Source organism: Dasypus novemcinctus, chromosome 23, assembly GCF_030445035.2.
Source record: "Dasypus novemcinctus isolate mDasNov1 chromosome 23, mDasNov1.1.hap2, whole genome shotgun sequence".
In the NCBI taxonomy this organism is placed as follows: domain Eukaryota; kingdom Metazoa; phylum Chordata; class Mammalia; order Cingulata; family Dasypodidae; genus Dasypus; species Dasypus novemcinctus.
Window position 1 is genome coordinate 12,923,666 of NC_080695.1, and position 24,041 is coordinate 12,947,706.

At 52.3% G+C, this 24,041-nt stretch overlaps 1 pseudogene; it reads right to left on the reverse strand.

Moving 5' to 3' along the window:
• Window positions 1–9,724: 9,724 nt before the first annotated feature.
• LOC111764433 (U6 spliceosomal RNA) lies at window positions 9,725–9,825 on the reverse strand (annotated as a pseudogene).
• Window positions 9,826–24,041: the final 14,216 nt, after the last annotated feature.

The following is a 24,041-nucleotide window of genomic DNA, read 5'->3' on the forward strand; positions in this document are numbered from 1 at the left end:
GCAAGAAAGGGGTCTGACTGCACCGCGCCCTGAGGCCTCCGTGCTCTGCTGGAAACGGGCAGATCAAGGGGCCAGGAGGAAGGCAGCTGTGGGTGGGGGTGGGAGGGAGGTGGCAGGGGTGCGGTCAGGGCTGCTCCTTCTGATGGCCGGCACTGGGAGCTGGTGGAGAAAACCGGGTGGCGCTGAGGCCTGTCCTGGACCCCAGAGGCATGTGTGAAGGGAGAAGTCGTAAAGCAGAGTTTCCCACCAAGGGTTTAAGGCAAAGGTCATCCCCTTTGGCAGAGCCACCTCTCACCTCCCTGCAGAGCAGGCAGGAAAACCCAGTGCTGAAAAATTAAACAACCCCAGGTATTGGTGAGGGCAGGGGGGGCATGACTTGCCTCATCCCCTTATAGAACCCTGGGCATGCTCTAGTGGGCTGAGGATGCTCAGGCTTCCCAAACCAGAACTTATCTAAACAGAGTCAGAAAAGAATCACACCGGGGCACCAAGCGAGGTGCAAAGATGTTCATCGCAGCAGGGTTTGTAATTCCAACAGAGTGGTTATAACCTGAATGGCCATATTTTTAAAAATAAAACAAAAACAGAGGGAAGCAGATGTGGCTTACTCAGTTGGGTACCTACCTACCACCCAGGAGGTCCTGGGCTCGGTCTGGTACCTCCTAAAGAAGACAAGCCAGGTGCCACAGCCTGCTGCACCCCGCAGATGCCACAAGCCAGCAGATGCTGCAGCCTGTGGGCAGCAGATGTGGCTCAGGCCACGGGGCGCTCACCTTTCGTGTGGGAGGTCCCAGGTCCAGTTCCCGGTTGCCTCCCGGAGAAGACGAACAAACAATGAGGAGACAGATGAGAGAACCATCTGGGAGAGGGGGGTATAAATAATAAATAAAGTAAATAAATCTCTTTAAAAATTGTGGGTTTTATTTGCAATTATTTGAAGACTAATGATGCAGAACATCCTTTTAGGTGCTGTATTAATCAACCAAAGGGGTGCTGATGCAAAATATCAGAAATCAATTGGTTTTTACAAAGGGTATTTATTTGGGGTAGAAGCTTATAGTTACCAGGCCATAAAATAGGTTAGTTCCCTCACCAAAGTCTTTTGCCACATGTTGGAACAAGATGTGTGCTGATGTCTGCCAGGGTTCAGGCTTCCTGGGTCCCTCTCTTCCCAGGGCTTGCTTCTCTCTGGGCTCAGGGTTCCTCTCTTCCCGGGGCTTGCTTCACTTTCCTCACAACCAAGCTCCTCTGTGTGCTTACTTCCTGGGGCTCCAGCTCAAGACTCCGGCAGCAAAACTCCAACAGCAAAACTCCCAACTCCGTCCTTTGCCATGTCTTTTATCCGTGAGTCCCCACCCACCAAGTGGTGGGAACTCAACACCCTACTGATGTGGCCCAATCAAAGCCCTATCATAATTTAATCATGCCCAGGTACAGACCTGTAATATCTATTTTTGGAATTCAGGAACCATATCAAACTGGCACAGGTGCTCATGGGTCATTGTGTATCTTCTGCTGCTAAGTTGCTATTGTCTACTTTTAAAAATTGGGTTGGGTGAAAAAGCAATTTGAAGACTATGTACAGTATGAAAATGTACATTGGAAAACACAACCCAAACCCAATATTCAACTTTGCTTATGGACACCTGTCCAGGGGATAAACATATAAAAGCAGAGACAAGGATACACGCCAACCTCAGGATTAGGGCTGCCTCAAGGAAGGGGCGAGGAAAACATCCAAGAGGCATGCGGAGATTTCTTAAAATAAGAATCAGAAACATATGAGACAAAAATGTTAACTCTTCTGAGTGGAGGTGAGTGCTTGTTATTTCATTCCCTACGGTTTTCTATATGTTTGAGATGGTCCATAATAAAAAAATTAAAAAAAATTTTTTTTAAAGCTGTGCTGAAAAATTTCCCTTCCTGCTTTCCAACTCACTCCTCCCGGGTCTCCACGTTTTAAAGACGGGGAAAGTGAGGCCTGAATGTGGGGGCGACACCATGAAGGCTACGAGGCGGGAAGGTAAGACCAGGTAAGACCAGGTAGGCGGCGGGGAGACGAGCGCCTCCATCCTCTTCCGCCCCCGCCCAGCCGTATCCATGGCAACCAGGGGCTTTGCGTGACTGGCCCCAGCCAGGCTCCCGGGCGCCACCTGGTGGTCTTGCGGGTGACACGCTCCGCGAGGGGTCCCCAGGTGTGAGAACCCGGGCTGCGCTGCGGAGGCGTTGGTTAAGTGAGGAGCAGCGTGGCCGTCGTCCCGTTGTCCGGTCACAAGGGGGCGCTTTTAGCTGCGTCTGCTGCCCTTAGGGCAAGGGCAGTTCATTTCCGAAACTGTTTCATTCCACTCGGGCTGCAGTCATTGACCATGAAGGGTTCGCAGGGGCCCAGCTCCTTTCTGGGTATTTGTAGGGGTGTGTCTTCTTGGGGACCCCAAGAGAGGAGAGGGCTTTAGAGCAGGCCTGTGAGCAGTTTTACGGGGCATATGCCCATGCTTTTATAACATGCTCTAGAAATTTGACTTACTTTAAAAGGAATGTAAATTTGTAAAAATGTGGAGTCATTTGGCCCTCCCCAAGCCGAAACAAATAACGGGGATATTTATCCTCCGGGTCCCTCCCTCCCCCATTCATTTATGAGCACATGGTGTCTCCAAAAATTGGAAATGCATAACCTCAAAGTGGTTTGGAGCCGTAGGCTCTGGAACAAGTCCCAGCTCCTCTGCTTCAGGGCAGACTTGGGCAAATGAATGGACTTCTTTACAGCTCAGTCTTATGATGGTAAGGGGGACCTCATAGGGATGGGGGCACATTTTAATGACGTGATGCTTGTAAAACCCTACACAGTGCCGAACATAGCAAGCATAGAACCTCAGCCGTCACTACAATTAAGCAGAGCACAGCTATAATTGCATATAGTGTAATTGGTATAATTATATAATGTATTATATATAATTAAATATTCTGTGATCCACTTTTTTTCAGTGAATACAGCATGAGCATTTTTCCTGTATCCTTAAATATTATCTAAGAGCATGATTCTTAGGGGTGACTTGCTATTTCAACGCATGGATGTATCCAATAACTTCACCAATTCTCTGCTGTTGGATTTGGGAAGGGGGGGGGGCGTGTCCGAAGAGCATCCCTTATTAGTTGTTTCCTCTTTAGATGATTCATTTGCTTCTATGTTTAGGAAGACCTTCCCTCCCCCAGGATCAGATAAAATTCTAACTCTGTGTACTTCCTCTATGGCTCCATACTTTTAGATTTTTTAAATCCATCTGCAATTGATTTTGATCCATAGAGTGAGCATTAAGAAACCTAATTTTATTCTTATTCACAATAAGCTAACCAGTTGTCCCAGCATCAGTTATTAAAGATTCAATTATTTCCCCAGTGACTTGCTAGGTCACCTTTATTAGACCCTAAACTGGTCTACACACCAGCTCTCTGTTGGGTCCCACTGCCCTGGAGCCCACCTCCAGGTCCTGGACGTGTAGGTGGCCCTGTTGGCCCCAAGGCATTAGCTTGTTGAGCCCAAGGGAAGCTCAGCCTTCCAGCACCGGTCACATACGTCAAATCAGAGCTGCCCAGCCACACGGTCTTCTCCAGCCTCCAGCCAGGGCCTCGCCGATGCATCTGTCCCAGGCTACGTGCATTTCCTAGAAGGTGACTGACACGCTCGCTGCCCTAGAGTCCTAGGGCTACCATAAGAAAGTGCCCAAAACGGGATGACTCAACCAACAGCGATTTATCGTCTCACTGTTTTGGAGGAGCCTGCTTGGCCTCTTCCTGGCTTCTGGTGGTGGCCGGCATTCCTCCGGCTTCCATCTCTGCTTCAGGCACCACCCGGCCTCCTTCCCTGGGTCTGCATCCAAGTCTCCTCCTCTTATCAGGATGCCAGCCAAACTGGAGCAAGGGCCCAGCCTTCTCCAGGAGGACCTCACTGTCCCTTAACTAATTCCATTTGCCATGATTCTATTCCCAAAAGGTCCCATCCACAGGTACTGGGGTTAGGACTTCGTCGAGTCTTTTCAATCCGTAACACCTCCCCTGAGAGGTGGAGCTTGTGCCCTCCCCTGAATCTGAACCGGGGCCTTGTGACTGCCCCATCCAGAGGAGCAAGGGATGCTGTATGACTCCTGGGACTAGATCAGGCAAAGGGATACCGCTTCGGCCTCCCCCTCAATACCTGCCTTCACGTAAATAGTTCTATCTTTCTCTTTTTCGGTGCCTGCCTTGGGAATCCAGCCGCCATCTTTTGAGGAAGCCCAGGTCCCATGAAGAGGCCAAGTGTGGGTCTTCCAGACAGCAGCCTCAGCTAAGATCTGGGCTGAGCAGACGCGCCTTTAGATGATTCCAACTCCCAGCCTTCCAGGCTTCCAGCTGAGGCCCCAGACATTAAGAAGCAAGACAAGCCACCCTGCTATTCCAGCTTTCGTTTCCTGGGGCACCACAAAAACCCCCACTAAGTTTCGGCTGTAGTTTGTTAAGCAGCAATAGGTCGGTCGGTAATACAATGCCTTGCAGGAAATCCTAGGAAATAATAGTTATCTTTTCCAGAAATCAAAATAAGCTCTAAAGGCAGAGACTCTCACCCAGAAAGCCTGAAATGCTGCTAAGAACACAATAAATGTTTCTAGGCTTGAGTGGAAGGTGTTCTAAGTTACAGACCCGACGTCCAGTTCTTTAACAGGGGTTAAATTACATCCTCTCTCAGAGACTTTACGTAGCTCAGCCTATCGTAAAGAAGGAGCCAGCCAACGATTACTGAGGCTCTCCTCTGTGCCAGGTACATCATCAGCATTGTGGTTAGGTACCTGAATTTGGAATCAGGCCCCCTTGGGTTTGAACTGCAGCTCCACACAGGTTTATCTTGGGCAAGTTACTCGATCTCTCTAGGCCTCAGTTTCCTGAACTGTGAAACGGGTATAACAGAATGTACCTCAAAGAGTTGTTGTGAGGATCTAACAAGATAAATGCACATAAATCATCAACAAAAGCTTGACACATTTTTAGCACTCAAAAACTGTTGACGATGGGGAGTGGCTGTAGCTCATGTGGTTGAGTGCCTGCTCCCCATGTCTGAGGTCCCTGGTTCGATCCCCAGTACCTCCTAAAAAAACAAAAACGAAACAAACAAAAAGCGTTGACTATCCCATTTGCTCCTGTAAATATTCTGTAAAGTGGGTGCAGGATTAACATCTCCATTTTACTGATGAAGAAAATGAAGCCTTGGGAAGATTAAGAATGTGTGAGGAGAGCAACCACCGGAATTGAGGAGAGAGGTAGGGGTCGATTCTATCTCAAGCTCCCAGAAGGAACCAACCCTGTGGACACCTTGATTTTGGACGTCTGGCCCCCTGAGCTGTGAGAATAAATTTCTGTTATTTTAAGCCAAAAAAAAAAAAGCCTGAGGAGTGAGGGGTGGGGGCCCGCGTCGGCCAGCCCCTCGCCTGTCGTCTGGGGCTCTTCTTTGGAGGCGAGAGGATGTGTTGGTCTGTACTGAGACCTTGGCGGAAGCATCTCCTGGATCTGTGGCTGGACCGGGAGGAAACACCCAGCAGGTGAGGTGCCTTCAGGCGGAACGGCCCAGCTGCTTCAGCCCCCAACAGCTGCTCCCCCTGAAACCAGGCAGATGGCCCCTCCGCCACCCTCACGGCTCCCACAGCCTTGGCCAGACTGGAAAGTGCCAGCGAAACCGCACAGAGTGATGATGGCTCAGGCAGGTTCAGGCTGGCCCGCTCACTTCCACACACAGACCCAAGAGAGGGAAAAAAGATCTGTTCGCTAAACGGAGAAAAACAAACCTTCAATTCATGCTTCCCTGGGGGGGTGTGGGGTGAGGGGCCGGGGAGGGAGGTGAGACTGGAGCCGGCTAGTAAGATGGGGAATCAATAGATGGATCTGGAACCTGGCAAGAAGTCCACACCAATAACCCCAAGACGGCTGCTGGAGGACCCTCCCCAAGATTCTACCACTCAGAACAAAGACTTCCTCTGGAAGCCAGGAGCAGCCCCCGAGATTCCCTAAGGACTTTATCACTGGGGCCTCGTGGGGAATTGATGGGTGGGGTAATCAATCAAAACAGCAAACAGCTGGGACCCCTCCCCTGCCCTTAGCAAGGGGGAGGAATAATTAATGGTTCAAAAAGCAAGTGTGAGTGGGTGGCAGACCTGGCCCAGTGGTTAGGGCGTCCGTCTACCACACGGGAGGTCCGCGGTTCAAACCCCGGGCCTCCTTGACCCGTGTGCAGCTGGCCTACGCGCAGCGCTGATGCATGCAAGGAGTGCCGTGCCACGCAGGGGTGTCTCCCGTGTAGGGGAGCCCCACTCGCAAGGAGTGCGCCCCGTGAGGAGAGCCACCCAGCGCAAAAGAAAGTGCAGCCTGCCCAGGAATGGTGCCACACTCACGGAGAGCTGACACAAGATGATGCAACAAAAAGAAACACAGATTCCCGTGCCACTGACAACAACAGCTCTCACTTGTGGACCCCTGTTCCTGCCCTCTGCGCACCGCTCTCACTGTTTTTCCCCTGCCATGGTTGCCACACAAGTAAAATCTGGGCATTTATAATCTATTACGGGGAATTGTAGTCTATAAATCAGCCCTCTTTATCACTTTTTAGCCCCTTCCTGTCTACCTGGGACCCCTGATATGTTATTTTCTCCCATCTCTCATCCCTCCCTACCTGAATAAATTACTGGCCTAACTCACCTGATGTGCTCTTGAAATTCATTTCTACAGCATAGTCAAGAACCTAAACAAAATCCGGTAGCAAGATGGCTACACGGTAAAAATGTCCATCGTCAGTGCTTGTGAACATCCACTGGGTTATGCCAGCTGGGAGAGAGGGATAATTAACAAGTGAAAATAAATAAGCAAGATGCTTGCGTGACATGGGCCACACAGCAAGTAAAACCAGGCGATATGCTAAGCGACGACAGGAAGTGATGCTTTTCAAAGGATGGCCAGGGGGGGCCTCTTTGGGGAGGCGGCATTTGAGCTGAAACCTGAAAGGCAAGGAGGCTTGAGCTATGGAAATATCTAGAAAAGGGTTTCTCAGCTTGGGTGTGATTGACATTTGGGGCAGGGTAACTCTTTGCGGGGGTGGTGGGCGCCGTCCTGTGCATCGTAGGGCGATGAACGGCTTCCCTGGCCCTCGCCCACCAGATGCCAGTAGCCTCCGCAAAGTTGTGACGCCCAAAAATGTCTCGACATTGCCACCTGTCCCCTGGTGTGGCAAAACCACCCCGTTGAGAGGCACTGTTCCAGGACAAGGGCGTTCCAGAGGAGGAAACAAAACACAGGAAGGTCCTGAGGTAGGAACAAGCTTGGCAGGTTTTCTTGGAACAGAAATTTCCAGAAATGAACGTTTTCAGGGAAATGACAGTTCATGGGTGGAGTCGCCTGCGTGAGGACAGGAAGGAGATGCAGGGAGAGGCAGAAAGGGGCCAGCTCAACGAGGCCTGGCGGCGGCGGGCAGGAGGGTGGGTTTTACTCTGACCTCATGTGCTGGGGAAACGTAATTATAAACAAAATCTCCTGCCAACCCAGAAAACCTCTCCACAAAAGTAGAGAAAAAGCAAAACAGTTTTCATACCAAAGCAGCATTAAACCAGAACGTGATGTACACCCCAGGCCGCTTGTTAAGGAGACACTCCATTACAGGCATGTTCTCAAAATAAACCATAAGCAAAGAGAAAAAATAAAATAAAAAGAATTAAAAAAAATAAAAAATAAACCAGAACCAGAACTCCAGTTTGAGGACCCGACAATGCTATTTTTCCCACCCGGGAATCGGCCTGGCCATCTGCGTCGGCTAACTGCCTTCATCCAAAGGCAAAACAAACTTCTCCCACCTTTAGGACAGGGGGAAGGTTTGCAGCTTGGAGTCGGGCACCCACTGAATTCCTCCCTCCCACCCAAACCAGGAAAGAGGGGTGCTCTCTTCCTTGACGATTACATTTCCAAGGAGATGGCTCCAGGGTGCTTGAGAAAGACTTTCCTGGGTAGTAGAGCTGGCTAGAGGTTTGAGTTGTTTAAAAGATGCATATCCATCTCAAAGGGACAGGGAAGGAGTTTCCAGGGCTAGGTTTCCTAAGGGAAATGCTCTAAGGAACGGCATGGGGGAGGAGTGAGTTTCCCTCTTCGCACCACGGAAAATGACTGTTTTCCTTCTTCCAGTTGTGGTGACCTTTGCTTTACAAAGGCGATGACACTAGAGGGCTCTGTGGGCCCTGGCGGCGGGTGTGCGCGATCCGACCTCCGGGATCTGTCCAGCTGCTGGCGGGGCGGTGGGGAGGCTGGGCACGGCAGGCAGAGGGGCTGGTGCAGTCCCCAGGCTAGAAGTGGGGGGCCACGAGGCACCCAGGAGATGGCCGGAGGTGGCAGATGGCCCGTCCACACAGCCCCAAGCTGGGCCGGGCCCACGCCTGCCGCAAACCCAGGCCTGAGCGTCCAGGCCAGGAAGCAGGCGCTCCCCGGCGCTCCCAGCGCGCGCGGGCCCCGCGCCCCGCCTCCCCCGTCTCCCCGCAGCCCCGCGTGGCGCCGAGGCTGGGGCTCCCCTCGCCCGCCCCCTCCGGCCCCGGGGGCTTTCGGCGGCGGCCTCGCTCCTGCCGGGAACCTTCTCCTTCCAGCACCTAGATGAGGAGGCTGGACCGCGGGGCCGAGCGCGGGGCGCCCCCGCACGTGCAGCCTCCAGGGCGCCGGCCGCGCGCGCTTCCGGGTTCGCCCCGCGGGGCTTTTCGGGGAGAAGCTGAGCCAGGGCCCCGGGGCCCCGCGCCCACCGGGCAGGATTGGGCCCGGCCGGGCAGATCCAGGGTCGCCCCGGCCTCTCGACCCCCTCTGCGGGGGCTCCGGCCTTCCCGGGGTGCCCCTCGCCTCCCGCGCGGCGCCTCAGTTCTCCTGGGAATGGGGAAGCCACCTGGTGGCTGAGGTTTCTGGTTTCCGGAGAAGGAATGTTCCAGCAGGAAGCCGAGTTCCCGGCCCAGGGCCACCCTGGGGGGCGATAATTAGGGCTCGCGGGGGGAGGGGAAAGTGGGGGGTTGGGCGGGGTGCACGGGATGGGCTCCCCCAAGGTTTGTGCCACTGTTGTGGGATAAACACCTTGGCTGCCCGGGTCCCCTGTTTCTGGGAGACACCCTCTAAATCGGTGGAATTTCCCTGGGATCCAAGCGTCTTTTGTTATTCCTGGGGGGGCCCCAGATCACCCCTGATGGTTTATGCTAATGAGACGACGCAGGGCGGGGCGGCCACGTGGTACCTTAGGGTGGGGGTCTTGACCGCCCCCACCCTGTGAGGGGGCGGGTCGCAGCAGCCCCGCCTCCTGGGAGGGGAGGGGGCTGGAGGTCCAGCGGGACCACGTGGGCCTCGCGCGACCCTCAGCCGCGACCACGGGTGAGATCCCCGATCAGAACTCTGGACGGGGGCGCTCAATTGATTGGTAATATGTATCAATAAGCTGGGAGGAGCCCTGGAGGGTGACAGGTTCTGACCTAATGGGGCAAGGACCCTCTCAGACCTCGCCGTACTGGGCTCTTCTTTATCTGGATCTTTTACAAGATATCACAAGTATAGCTGCTGACACCCGCCAGTTAGCACTTTGGAGATATGGCTCCCTCCTTCCTTGTGGTGGGGGTGGACTTTGGGGCTCAAAATAATCAGCACAACGCCAGCTTCCGGCCAGAGCCTATCTGATACCAACTGGATTATTATTATGATTATTATAAGTAAGGATGGCTTCGTGAGTTTGGATGTCCTGCCTGTGCAGGGGCCATGCTAATCTCTGTGTCGTTCTAATTTTAGTAAATGTGCTGCTGAAGTTACTTTTTAACTTAAATTCTTTAACTCATCTGACAACATTATTTTCAGTAATAATTATGTAAGAATGATTTTCTGCATTGGTTCTTCAGTTTTAAAACAAAGGATAAGCAATTTTAAAAAGAATCCATTTCTCTTTTCAAGATATGATTCAAATTCAGTAGAATATTTCATGTATGAACTTAACACTTCTCAGACAAACAAAACTGTCACACCTCAGGGTTCACACTTGGTTTCACTGTTTTAAATTTTAAGTGCAAATTAAAACTCCCAAGTGTTCACATGATAGGACAGACCTGAAGGACCTCCGGTTTTTTGTCTTGTCTTTACAATTCCTGGACCTGGTATAGGTAGTACCACAGAGGTTGGAGATACCAACCTTATAACCTCCCCCCCAAATGAGCGCTAACAATACTGAACCATTTGGGAGTGTGTGTGTGGGGGAAGGGGGAGGCATAACTAGGCGTTCTCTAAATTAACTTCCAGTAGAAGGCAATGCTTATTAAAGCTTGAGAAATAAAAATGTGCTACTCTGATTTTACATTTATATTACTAAAACTGAAGAGTAACTACAGCAAATACAGACAACTTAAACCAACTATTTTTCCCCCACTAAGTAGTCTGACATGGGCTCTGACATTTTTTAGAATTGCTGGCACAAAATAATCATAAAAAGCAGATTAACTTTGGATCGACTTATTATTGTTCTTAAAATTTCAATAGGTAATGCGCCTCCTCATTGCCTGTACGTGGGGTACAATACACGGTTGACTGGGGGTTCTGGGACAAAGACTCCAGAAGCAGCCTCGCCAGCCCCGGCAATAGGGAAGGAGCCCCTCTTCAGGTGATCTCGACGCTTCCGAGGGAGAAGGAAGAGACAGAAGGAAACGCTGAGCCTCTGGATCAAACCTGTACTGAAGCACACAAAACAACACTGAATGCAGAAACGAACGGTGGTCAGACCAGACATAACCACAGAACTCTGACCCACAACCTCTGCCCAAATCAGCCCAGAACTGGTAGGACTTGGCTGGGGAATTCCAGCTTTCCTACCTTTTACCCCAATTGCCAGTGCGGGACCAGCTAGACAAGGAGGCCAACCCACTCCCTGATCCAATCACATGAGAGCCCCACTTCTAGCTGACCGTTGTCCAGCCTCCCTGGTTATCACCATAAAGATTTCTTTGTCCTCTCCCGGCCTGAGTCTCTGCCAAGTGCAAGTGACGGTGGCCGTCTCCCTTGCTCCAGCAGGCCGAGGAAAGAGCCTTTGCTTGTCCTCATTTGGGGGGGCTATGCTTATTTCCACAAAGTCCCGTGATTTCTATGAGCTGATCTGAGTATGTTTTATGTTATTTGCATCCTAATTGAAACACTTCTCAGCGGCGGACTTGGCCCAGTGGTTAGGGTGTCCGTCTACCACATGGGAGGTCTGTGGTTCAAACCCCGGGCTTCCTTGACCCGTGTGGAGCTGGCCCATGCGCAGTGCTGATGCGCGCAAGGAGTGCCGTGCCACGCAGGGGTGTCCCCCGTGTAGGGGAGCCCCCCACGCAAGGAGTGTGCCCCGTAAGGAGAGCCGCCCAGCGCGAAAGAAAGTGCAGCCTGCCCAGGAATGGCGCCACACACATGGAGAGATGACACAACAAGATGATGCAACAAAAAGAGACACAGTTTCCCATGCCGCTGACAACAATAGAAGCGGACAAAAGAAGACGCAGCAAATAGACACAGAGAACAGGCAACCGGGGTTGGGGGGGGGGAGAGAAGTAAATAAATCTTAAAAAAAAAATCTAACTTAAAAAAAAAAAAAGAAACACTTCTCCTTGGTCTCCCCCACCATAAATCAGGGATAAGTATGCCCCCTTCACGGTCTGGTCCCAAGGAGACACTGACCCTTGGCATACGTGATGCTTTCCCTTAGAAGGAATAGAAAACCTGTACCACGCTGGGTTAAACCACAAGACTATCTATTCCCTCACCTACCGGGTGTGCGGAGGATGGGCGGGGGTTCAGCAGCATCAGCATCCTGGCTGGACCTCGGGGGCCTCCGCACGGCTGAGGCTCTTGGGGTCACACATCTGTACTCAGCATCAAGGGGCGGAATCTGTCTCTTCCGAATGTCACGTAGGAGCACGACGGGCCACGTGTTTGGGCCTAAGGCAGTCACTGGCAAGGGCACTGGAATTGGTGGGACAGGCTTGGGCCCCTGTGGTTGAGGCTGGGGTGGGAACCCCACCTTCCTTACCTGACCTGGAGTCAGATGAACTCCTGGATATAAAAAGTGGGATCTGCCAGAAAGGGGGAGTAGGGTGGGCATGGATGTCGTGAGCGACGCCCTCATTTGCCCCCCGTGACACCCTGGTGGGGGGGGCGGGGTGAGAGCCCCGGCTCCTTCCAGGCCTTTGCTGACGCTGCCCGGTCGAGGGGGGCTGGGCTGGGGTGCTTACCACCCGGGAGGCTGAGAGTCCCAGACCCACACTGGGCCCTCTCTGATACCACCCAGGCAGGGAGGGGGTGACGCTTGGTTCCAGATGGGGGGGTTAGTCTCCCCACCCGGCTTGTGCTCACGAGGGTGGGGGTGGGGCCGCGGTCTTCTCCCAGGTGTTCACCCGGAGTTGGGTGATGCTGTCTTGCTAGGCTGAACCTTACCTGGTCTTTTTTTTTGTCTGCACCTATTGGCGTTTCGGGGGCTGCTTTCTACAGCACTCAGCCCAGGATCCATGAGAGAGCGAAAACCCAAGGGACTCACCGCTGTTTCGTTGTTCAGGCCCCAAGGTCCGTAGCCAGCCTGACTTCTTGTCTCCACTCTTGAGTCATCTTAGATTTTAGAATATAAGAAGGTTTCAGCTGTACATAGTGGGAGGAATAGGCCAAATTGTGCTCACTCCATCTTGCCACGGACTCAGGAACCCATTCCCTCTTTCCTTTTTATGTAATAAACTCCATCAGCCTCCTCCCCTGGGATTTGCTCCTGTGCTTTGTGTTTAGAAAATCCTTCTACAGTCAGAGATCAAATAAACATTCACTTCTAGTGTCTTCTACGCTTTTGCGGTTTGATGGGGGAATCTGCCGTGGCCTTGTCTTTATATTTATCATTTTTAAAATGTTTAAAAGCAGCATTTGTCTTGGTCCACCTGTGCAGGGACTTGTGTCAGGACGGGAAGTGTGAGTGCCACCCCAAAACAGGGGTGAAGTTAGTGAGATTATGGGGAGGGAAGCTCTCCACAGGTTAAGGGGCTCTTTATCTGATGCCCAAATAACTGGCCAGTTGATCCAGGAATTAGGCTTAACCTCCCGACTCCCTCCTCAGCAGTATCTTTGCCCGACAGAAGTAGGCTGACCCAGCGAGTTGCTCAGGCACTTGTCAGCAAAACAGGTGCACCCCAAGCAGGCCGTGGGAGAGGGGCCAAAGCCCAAGTGGTCAATGCAGCCTTTTCGGGAGGCGGCCTGGGGTCCCACTGGCTCATCGCAGCTGCGGCCACTCCGAGGGCATGGACGACAGAGCTGGAGGCTCCTCCCGCATCCCTGCCTCCTTTGTCGAGGCGACAGGTGCCGCTGCGGATGGTTCTGGCAGCTCACAGGCTCGCTCTTTTCTTAAGCAGGTGTGCAGGTCTTTCCACCTTTTCCTCAGGCTTCATGGGAAGACTGCTATTTGTGACCTGTACAGTAAGGTATGTGGGTCAAGTCTTGCTCATCCATCCCCAGATGGTCCATCCACCTTGTCGCCCAGCCGGAAAGTAGGTGGCACCTTTGACCTTTCCCTTCCTTTCCATGCCAGCCCCACGGCCGTCCAATTGGCCTCCACATCTGCTGACCGCCCCCCACCAGGCCCCTTTCCCCCACTCCACCGCACACTCCCAGGCCACCGTCAGCTGTCACCTGGAGGGACGCAGGAGCCTCCTCCAGCCCCTCCTCCCTGCTGCCGTCGTCGTAAAACGCCACCCTGACTGCGTTAGTCCTCCTTTCAGAGCCTGCGTGAAACTGGACATCTGAAGATCCTAAGGAATTGATTGCTGGCTAGTTAAACTGGTGCGTTCTTTTAAATTCTTTTATGCGACACAGCCAAGAACCTAGAGGAATCCAACATGTCCCCAGCTTCCTGGGCACTAACGCTCATCAAGGGACACGCCCCGCTCCGGCCGTGGACCCTTCCCCTTGCCTTCCCCTCTGCAGGTGTTGGGATTGTCTCGCGTCCCCCACAAAAGGCACGGTCAGGTCCCAGCCCCTCGTCCTGTGGGTGAGAACCCATTTGTAAATAGGACCTTTGAAGAGGTTATTAGTTGGACCCTCATCCAAAGTGGTTGAACTCCTTATAAGGGAAGGAAATTCGAGGCAGAAGAAGATGCCCTGGGGAGCCGCAGGAAGCCGGAAGAGGAAGACGCCGCCGCACGCCGCCGCCACGTGATGCAAAGGCCGTGGAACCCCAGAGGTTGCCAGCCTCTGAAACCAGGAGCCGAGCCCTTCCTGTTGGTACACCAACCCATTGTGTGCCGTCGTTCTGCATCCGGGAAACTAAAACCAGGGGGCAAGCCCTCTGTCCTCCCATAATTCCTGTTCCTCCGCCAGACTCTCCCAGACATAAACTAACCTCCTCTGCCTGAAACCCTAGGCAGGTGTGGTGTCTCCATAGCTTGGTATATTTACCTCCCTTTATAGCGCAAATCACACTGGATCTCCAACACCTTTTTCCCGTCTTCATTCATTCACTCACTATTTACTGAGCATTTACAGTCAGCATTTCACCCAGCCACCGGGGATGTGGGTTTACTCCTTGAAGGCGGCGGGGATTCCGCCCGTCTCACCCAGCCCAGGGCCTGACAGCACAGCCCAGGGCAAGGAATACCGGAGCCGAGCTAGGGCCAGACATTCCACGCTGCAACGCTGGCAGCGCCTAATAGAAATCCACACAGCAGGAATGAAAAGGACAGTGATGGGCATTGCTTGCCTAGTCTATGAGTGAACGAGTTCAAAGACATATGCTCCAAAACCTTTTTCAAATTAATCACTGGCCCTCCCTTGGGCCTCACTGGGAATTGACAGTCATCTTAAGAGTCCATCAACATACAATGTAAACTATAATCCATACTCAGGGGCAATGCTCCAAAACGTGCTTATCAATTGCAGTGAACGTACCACCCGGATGAAAGATGTTGCTAATGTGGGAAAATGTGGGAGGTGTGGGGAGCAGGGCAGATGGGAATCCCCTATATATTCTCTGTAACATTTATGTAATCGAAGTATCTTTTCAAAAATAAAGGGAAGGGGGAAAAAAAGCCCATGAACAAGGTCCTTTGTTCCTCTTCGTGACTGGAGAATTAAAATTCCCCACCATGAGGCCATAAAGGAAATCCCTGCACAAGACTTATCAAAGCCTTCAAAGGCGGGACATCAAAACTCAAATACTGCCTGTCTCAGCTGCTTGAAAATCCCAGACCTATTTTATTTTGTAAACTATGAACTCAAGCAAATTCGGAGTGGGGGGACCTAAGCTATTCGACATTAAATCTCACCATTTCTGTCCTTCTCATCTTTCTTGGGGGCTGTGGGTTTGTGCACAGCTGTAATCAGTATGTACAGATATTTTGTGCTTTTCCTTTTGCCTAGCCTGATTTTATATTCCACAGAATCAGCACAGTGCGTTGGTTTAGCCTAAAGACTGGAGCCAGGCTGCCTGTGTGGGTGTGGATGCCAGCCCCACGCTGTGTGACCCTGGGCAAGTTACTAAACTTCTCTGTGCCTCAACTCACTCATCTGTAAAATTAAGTTCGTACTAGTACCGACCTCGCTGGATTGCTGTGACGATTAAATGACTTACTCCTTGTTAAACACGTAGACAGGGTCTGGGTGATGGCAAAAAGGCAGTTGCACAAGTTAGAAAGTCAAAAGCCGCCTCGGGATCTCCCTCTTGTGCCCCTCCATAACCACCTGGGGAACCCCACCTGTGGTCCCGCTTACGAAGTCTCTCTCACTCCTCCCCCTGGTTCTCGTTCCCTCTGCCCCCCTCTCCTGAGTCTCATTTCCCACCCAAATGGCCACAGTTAGTGGTCTCCTCCCTGGTCTCCCCACTTTACCCTGTCCCCCCGCCCCGCCCCGATTTATTCTCCTCCCTGCTGCCAGACGGCTCTGATCATCCACCCACCCCAGCCTAAAACCCTGCGATGCTCTTTTAATAAAAAAATGTTATTGCGGTAAAATAGGTAAAATACGAAGTTTGTCGTTTGAACCCTTTTGAAGTGCACCATTCAGGGGCATTCTTGACATCCACGATGCTAGACAACCATCAGCGCTATCTATTTCCACACAGTTTTCATCCCCCAAACAGAAACTCTATCCCTGTAAAGCCGTAACTCCCCATCTCCTCTTCCCCCGGCCCTAGGGAACCCTGAACCCACTTGCTCTATGAATTTGCTTGTTCTCGATGTTTCATATGGGTGGACTCATACCACATTTACCGCCTTGTGTCTGGCTTATTCCACTCAATAGAATGTCTTTAACGTTCCTCCAGGTTGTACCCGGCACCAGAACGTCGTTCTTTCTTACGACTGAATACTATTCCATTGTTTGGCTAGACCCCTCCTGTCTGTCCATTCATGCGCTGATGGGCGCCTGTTGTTTTCACTTGGGGCTCTCGTGACCAGCGCTGCTGTGACCCTCAGTGTCCAAGGACCTGTCTGAGTCTCTGAGTTCAGTTCCCTCGGGGGGATATCTGGGCGTGGGCTTGCCGGGACACAGTTCTATGTTTAGCTTTTTGAAGAACCGCCAGACTTCAGGGCCCTTTTTTTTTTTTTTTTAATTTTTAAGGTCCCAGGGCCGGGGACGTCACCCCAGGACCTCATATGTGGGAAGTCGGCACTCCACTCCTGAGCCGCATTGGCTCCCCTGAACTGATTTTTTCTTGTTTACCTGTTGTTTGTTTTTGTTTTTAGGAGGCACTGAGGTCTGAATGCGGAACCTCCCGTGCAGGAAGCGGGCGCTCAACCGCTTGAGCCACCTCCGCTCCCTTCAGTGCTCCCCAGTGGTTGTAGCCCACCAGGTACCTCCCCTGCCTACCCCAGCACCTCCTCTCCAGCCAGCTCAGCGCCTCCGTGCGCCGGTCGCAGGTTCCTCGGGTGAGTCTGAGTCCCTTCCCTACAGAGCCTCCCTGGCTGCCTGGCGAGCTCACCCGTACTCCTCTCTTAGTAGAACTCATCACAGTGGGAATTTCACATTTGTTTGTGCTCTTATTTTATTGACACCTGTATCAGGGCTCTTTTGGTGTCAGACAACCCAAAGCAAGCTGGCTTAAGCCAAAAGGCACCTTCTGATGCCATAACTAAAAGTCCAGGGCCATCGGGAGTAGCCTCTCGCTGATCGCATCTTCTCCCATTGCTGAGGCCAGTGCAGCTGGCCCTGGTGGGAGTACGGGCACAGTGGACTTCGGGAAATGCTGCGAGCCAGGCTCCCCCACCCCAGAACTGCTTGCTAAACATTTATCAGCGCACCAGCGAGGACTCTCACAGATGCTACAGTGAGCAAAAGGAGGCACCAACAAGCGTACACGTGTGATTCCATCTCTATGAAGTTAGGGTTAGGGTTAGAGCTAGGATTAGGGTTAGGGTTAGGGTTAGGGAGAGCCACAACTCATTCAGGATGACAAAAAGAGCATAGCAGTCACCTGGGGTGGGGGGATTTGACAGAGGGGCCTCGAAGGAATTTGCCCAAATTCTGGAAATGTTATGCATCTGCTGTCCAAATGCAGCTACTAGTTATGGTGGCTACTTAAATTTACTTTACTTAATTTTTTCTATGGTTATTTTTATTTTATTTTATTTTATTTTTAAAGATTTATTTTTATTTATTTAATTCCCCTCCCCTCTCCCGGTTGTCTGTTTTCTGTGTCTTTTTGCTGCGTCCTGTTTCTTTGTCCGCTTCTGTTGTCGTCAGCGGCACGGGAAGTGTGGGCGGCGCCATTCCTGGGCAGGCTGTACTTTCTTTCGCGCTGGGCGGCTTTCCTCACGGGCGCACTCCTTGCGCGTGGGGCTCCCCTACGCGGGGGACACCCTTGCGTGGCATGGCACTCCTTGCGCGCATCAGCACTGCGCATGGCCAGCTCCACACGGGTCAAGGAGGCCCGGGGTTTGAACCGCGGGCCTCCCATGTGGTAGACAGACGCCCTAACCACTGGGCCAAAGTCCGTTTCCCTTATTTTATTTTTTTAGGAGGTACTGGGGATTGAACCCAGGACCTTGACTATGGGAAGCAGGTGCTCAAACCACTGAGCGACACCTGCTCCCCTTTCTTAAATTTAAACGTGAAGTTCAGGCCCTTGGTCACCACATTTCAAGTGCTCATTTCATGGCCAGTGGCTACTGTATTGGACCTCACATATATAGAACATTTTCATCCATTCTGGCAAAAAGTTCTATGGGCAGCCCCGTAGCCAGGATGTAATTTAGGAGGGTTTAAGAGGAGGTGGGGGGAGCGGATGTGGCTCAAGCAATTGAGCGCCTGCTGCCCGCACGGGAGGTCCCAGGTTCAGTTCCCAGTGCTTCCTAAAAAAGACCAAGACAGGGGAAACGGACTTTGGCCCAGTGGTTAGGGCGTCCGTCTACCATATGGGAGGTCCGCGGTTCAAACCCCGGGCCTCCTTGACCCGTGTGGAGCTGGCCATGCGCGGTGCTGATGCGCGCAAGGAGTGCCGTGCCACGCAAGGGTGTCCCCCGCGTGGGGGAGCCCCACGCACAAGGAGTGCGCCCCGTAAGGAGAGCCGCCCAGCGTGAAAAGAAAGAGCAGCCTGCCCAGGAATGGCGCCACCCACACTTCCTGTGCCGCTGACGACAACAGAAGCGGACAAAGAAACAAGACGCAGCAAATAGACACCAAGAACAGACAACCAGGGGAGGGGGGGAAATTAAAAATAAATAAATAAATCTTTAAAAAAAAAAAAAAAAAAAAAGACCAAGACAGCAAGCTCATGTGACAGGCTGGCGTAGTGAACTGATGCAACAAGGTGATTCAATGAGATGACGCAACAAAGAGACACAGGGAGGAAACACAATGAGAGACCCAATAAGCAGGGAGTAGAGGTGGCTCAAGTGATTGGGTGCCTCCCTTCTAAATAGGAGATCCTGAGTTCATTTCCCAGTGCCTCCTTAAAAAAAGACTAGCAGAAAGTGAGTGCAAACAATGAGGTGTGTGGTACAAATAAATAAATCTTTAAGGAAAAAGAAGAGGTGAGGGAGCAGATGTGCTTCAAGCAGTTGAACACCTGTTTTCCACAGGGGAGGTGCCAGGTTTAGTCCCTGGTGCCTCCTACAAACAAAATAAAAAACAACAAGCAAACAAAGGAGAAAACCAACTCAGGGGAGCCGATGTGGTTCATCCCACAGATGAGGTCCAGGGTTCAATCCCTGGCCCCGGTACCTCAAAAAAAAAAGAGGAGGCGGGAGTCATGGCTCCCAGGTGCTTCCTCTCCACTGATCTCTCAGTGGGGATAGGGCTTTAGGACAAAGGGAGTGGGGGGCAAACCCTCCCTGAGGACCTCCCCAGGTGTGGAGCCACAAACGGAAGGAAAGTTTTCCGGCTGTGCTACTGGATGATTTGAGAGCAAAGCCCCAAGCTCCGTGCTCTCGGTTAGCAGACAAAAAGAGACACGTGCTCCCACCACCTTTAGAGAGACCGGAGCTGGCCCAGCTCCCACCTGTTGGTCTCGGCCTTATTCTCCCTCTTTTTTGGGGATCTTTGCACCCTGGAAATATGCCCTCGCTGCATACACGGGGACCTCATTGAGGGCAGAGTTTCCCTCTCAGTTATGTTCCTATTTCCTATAACCTCAATTACGGCGCCTGGCTCAGACTTGCCATTTGATATATTCTGTGTGTAGTTTTTAAAATTGCTCATGTACCAGGCTTCCTGCCACAAAAGTCATCATGGCTCGCCAAAGGACAATGTGCAATACAATAATCAAAACTCATATAAGATAAAGGAATCAGGGACAATTTAAAGAAGTGACAAGTAGGGACAAAAGGAGTCCAAACGCAAGTCAAAGCCTGACATAGTTGCTCTAGGCCAGCCTCTTCTTTGGCTTCAGAGCTTCCGGGCAGGCAAAGTGAAAAGGGAAATGTGATCATTCCCATCCCTCTTATTGTCAGGAAAAGACACAGGTCTGTGGCAGATTTCTCTCCTTTGCTGCTTCAGATCCACTCTCAACCCTTCTCCACGCCATTCTCTGTCCCAGGAGGCTTAGCTGGAAGGACTCTCCCAAGGGGTTCCGGTGCCCTCCAGCTTCTAGCCAGGTTTGGCCACAGGGAGCTCTGGCAGGAAGTCCAAAGTGAGGAGAGTGGCGTCAGGCTATTTCCTCCCCCTCTCCCCAGTTGCTCACCCCTTCAAGGTCAGGTCACCTTGGCTGTGCCTCTGGACGAGGGTGTCCCTCTCTCTCATCCTGGGCTCTGGTAACCGCTCCCACTCCTGCCAGCGGGAGGCAATAACAACTTGGCTGCCGTAACCCACACCTCTGGAAGCATCCCTTGTAAACAAACCCTCCTAAAATTATCCTCTTCCAAGCGTGCCATCTGGATCCCGTTGGGACCCCGACTGGAACAATATCCACTTTTCGGGGGAAGCAGGCTCTTCCTGGCCCTCCATTCTAAAATAAAGTTCTCACATGGGCTGTGACGGAGGGGACAGAGGATGGCGGCGGAGCACATCCCCTCAGCAAAAGCAGAAGGCGGGATGGAGCTCACTGGACCGTTTCCTTCCTCGAGGGCCAAGAGCGCCTCATTCATTCATTTGACGAACAATCACCCGTCCCCTCCTGTCCCCAGGCACACGGTTCTCAAAGACCTGCTGTCCCATCCAGTTCCCGGGGGCTGGGCTGGTGACCACACTGGCTTCTGATCCAGAGAGGAGCCCCTGGGTGGCCTCCGGGGTGAGGGCATCCTCTGCACCCCCCATCAGTAGTATTCTCTCTCGGTCCGCGCCAGAGCTGCTGTAACAAATGCCGCAACCTGGCTGGCTTGATCCGCAGGGACTCGGTATCTGCTGGCGGTGGGCGGCCGGCACTCCCCGACTCAGTCCCTGCCTCCGTCACGTGGCCGTCGGTCTCTGCGGCCTGTGTCCACGTCTGCTCGGCCCTCCAGCCACACTGGGCTGAGGCCCACCCTCCTTCAATTTGGCCTCAACAAATGACCTCTTCGAAGATCCTCTTTATAAATGGGCTCCCATCCGCACGATTAGGGGGTCGGGATTTGAAAATGTCTTTGGGGGGCACGATTCAATGCCTCATATGTCTTCGGCTTGACCTCTGTAGGCCACTGAGGGCTGCGCTCTGCAGCCGGAGAGAGGGTGCTAAAAGTGCCCTGTTCTGGGAAGCGGATTTGGCTCGACTGATAGAGCTTCTGCCTACCACATGGGAGGTCCAGAGTTCAAACCCAAGGCCTCCTTGACCCGTGTGCAGCTGGCCCATGTGCAGTGCTGATGTGCGCAAGGAGTGCCCTGCCACACAGGGGTGTGCCCCGTGTAGGGGAGCCCCACGTGCAAGGAGTGCACCCTGCAAGGAGAGCCACCCTGCATGAAAAAAGTGCAGCCTGCCCAGCCAGGAGTGGTGCCGTACACCTGGAGAGCGGACGCAACAAGAAGAGACACAGATTCCAGGTGCCGCTGACAAGAATACAAGCAGGCACAGAAGAACACACAGCAAATGGACACAGAGAGGAGACAACTGGGGGGGGGGGCAGGGGAGGGGAGAGAAATAAATAAAAAATAAATCTTTAAAAAAAAAAAAGCCCTGTCCTTAGTTGACCGGGTGTTTTAGTTTGCGAAGGGCCGCCAATGCAAAATACCAGAAGAGGGGTGGCTTTTATAATGGGAATGCATTAGGGTGAAATCTTACAGTCCTGAGACTGCAAAGGTGTCCAAATGGAGAGGCGCAGCTGCACCGAGGGTGGGCTGCTGGCGGTCCTGGACCCCTGCCGCGTGGCCAGGCAAAATGGCAGCCGGCTGCTGCTTCCCCTCCAGGTACACTTCCTCCCTGAGCTCGGCTGCAGGTGAGCAGGCACAGGGCTGGTCCCTCGGCCTTCAGGACCCTCTCTCTCAGCCTCTGGGCTGGGGGCAGTCCTGGGGTCCTCTCTCCCGTGGCAGGGGCAAATGGCGGCTCTCACTTTCTGCGCGTCTCTGCATGCTTCTCCCATGTATATAGGACACCAGTCATGGTCATTAGAAATCAGTGGGATTTCTAATGAAAACAAGGGGACCGGGTCCAGAACCCTGGCTGGCATGGGGGAGCGGAAGGAAAAGAACTAAACCTGCTAAGTATCTCTTCTGTGTTCCCTCACTGTGACAGGTTGTGAACTGTCCCCCCACCTGCTGTCCCATTCTTCTCTAGTAAATCAAAGCCCCAGTTCTTAGCTGGCCATACAGAGCCTGAGCATAAAGTCTACTTTTCCCAACCTCTCTTGCAGCTAGATATGGCCATGTGTCTAAATTCTGGCCAATGGGGTTTTTTTAAAATGTAAAATTCACGTGCCATAAAACCCATTCTTTGAAAGTATACAATTCCACGGTTTTTGGTATGATCCACGAAATTGTGTGAGCATCACCACTATCTAATTCCAGAATGGCTAAGTCTTATGCTTCTTGAACCTTCCTTAAATGATGGAAATTACAAATACTTTGTCCTTTCTGTTTTGTCTTTTCTTCTGTTTTGTAACTTGGAATGTGAACGTGATGGCTGGAGCTCTACCCGTCACCTTGGACCATGAGGATGGGATGGCAGAGTGGGAAAGTGGAAGGCGTCAGTGCATCTGAGGCATTTGTGCTGCCATACCAGCCAAGACTGCCTATTCAGTCCTTTAAAAATATATATATATGTTTATTTCTCCCTCCCCACCCTGTTGTTTTTGCACTTGCTGTCTGCTCTCTGTGTCCATTTGCTGTGTTCTTCTGTGTCTGCTTGTCTTCTCTTTTGGTGGCACTGGGAACCGATTCTGGAACCTTCTGAAGTAGGAGAGAGGCACTTGATCTCTTGCACCACATCAGCTCCCTGGTCTGCTGCGTCTCTTATTGTCTCTCCCTTGTGTCTATTTTTGTTGTGTCATCTTGCTGTGCCAGCACTCCCCACGGGCCAGCACTCCTGTGTGAGCCAGCACTCCACATGGACCAGCTGTCCACTGGGGCCAGCTTGCCTTCATCAGGAGGCCCCAGAACTCAAACCCTGGGCCCCCAATATGGTAGATGGGAGCTCAATCTCTTGAGCCACATCTGCTTCCCCTATTCAGACTTTTTTTTTTACTATCTCCCCCCCTCGCAACTTTTTGCATGCTGTCTGCTCTCTGTGTCCATTTCGCTGTACATTCTTCTGTGTGTGTATTTATTTTCCCCTCCCCCCTTGTGGCTTGCTTGCTATCTGCTCTCTGTGTCCATTTGCTGCAGGCTCTTCTACGTTCTTGCTTGCCTCCCGTCTTTTGTTGCATCACCTTTTGCTGAGTCAGCTCTCCACGGCTGTGCAGGCGAGCCTGCCTTCACAAGGAGGCCCCGGGACACGAACCCAGGGCCTCCCCTATGGTAGAGGGGAGCTCATCTGATTGAGCCACAGCCGCTTTGCCCTATTCAGACATTCACGTGAGGAAAGATTAAAGTTATGTCTGGTTTAAAGCACGTCTATTGGCGGGGGGGGGGGGGGGGTGGTCACTGATGCTCATAACTGAGCCTAACGCTATCTGGCACACCAGCAGGCTGGTGAATCAGCCTGGGTTCTTAGTTGTAACTACAGAAACTAATTCTAACTGGTTTAAGCACAAAAGGAATGGATTAAAGGATCGTGGGTAGTTGTCAGAATCTCCAGGAAGGCTGGAGAAACTGATTTAGAGCCTACACAGCCAGGAATGAGGCCTCAAGTCATGTTACAGAATCGTCAGAGGCAAACAGCAGCCCCTGAGTCCATGCTGTCTAGACAGTAGCTGCAGCTGCTGCAGCCATCCTCCAACGCCGACATGCCGCTGCCTGCCCCTGCTGCCCCCTGCCTCCAGGCCAAGCCTGGTGTGTGTGCATCTGATTGGCGGAATATAGGTCACATGCTGGGGCCCTCAACTAAAAGGGAGGCTGGGAAAATGATCGTCAGTCTCCCGTGGTGGATGCCAGGCAGCCAGAGAGAATAAGTGGCCACGATGCCCAAGGCAGGTTAGTACAGTGAAACGAGGAGAAGACGAGCCACAACGTGGCCGACAGACAATGTGGCCGACAGACAACAT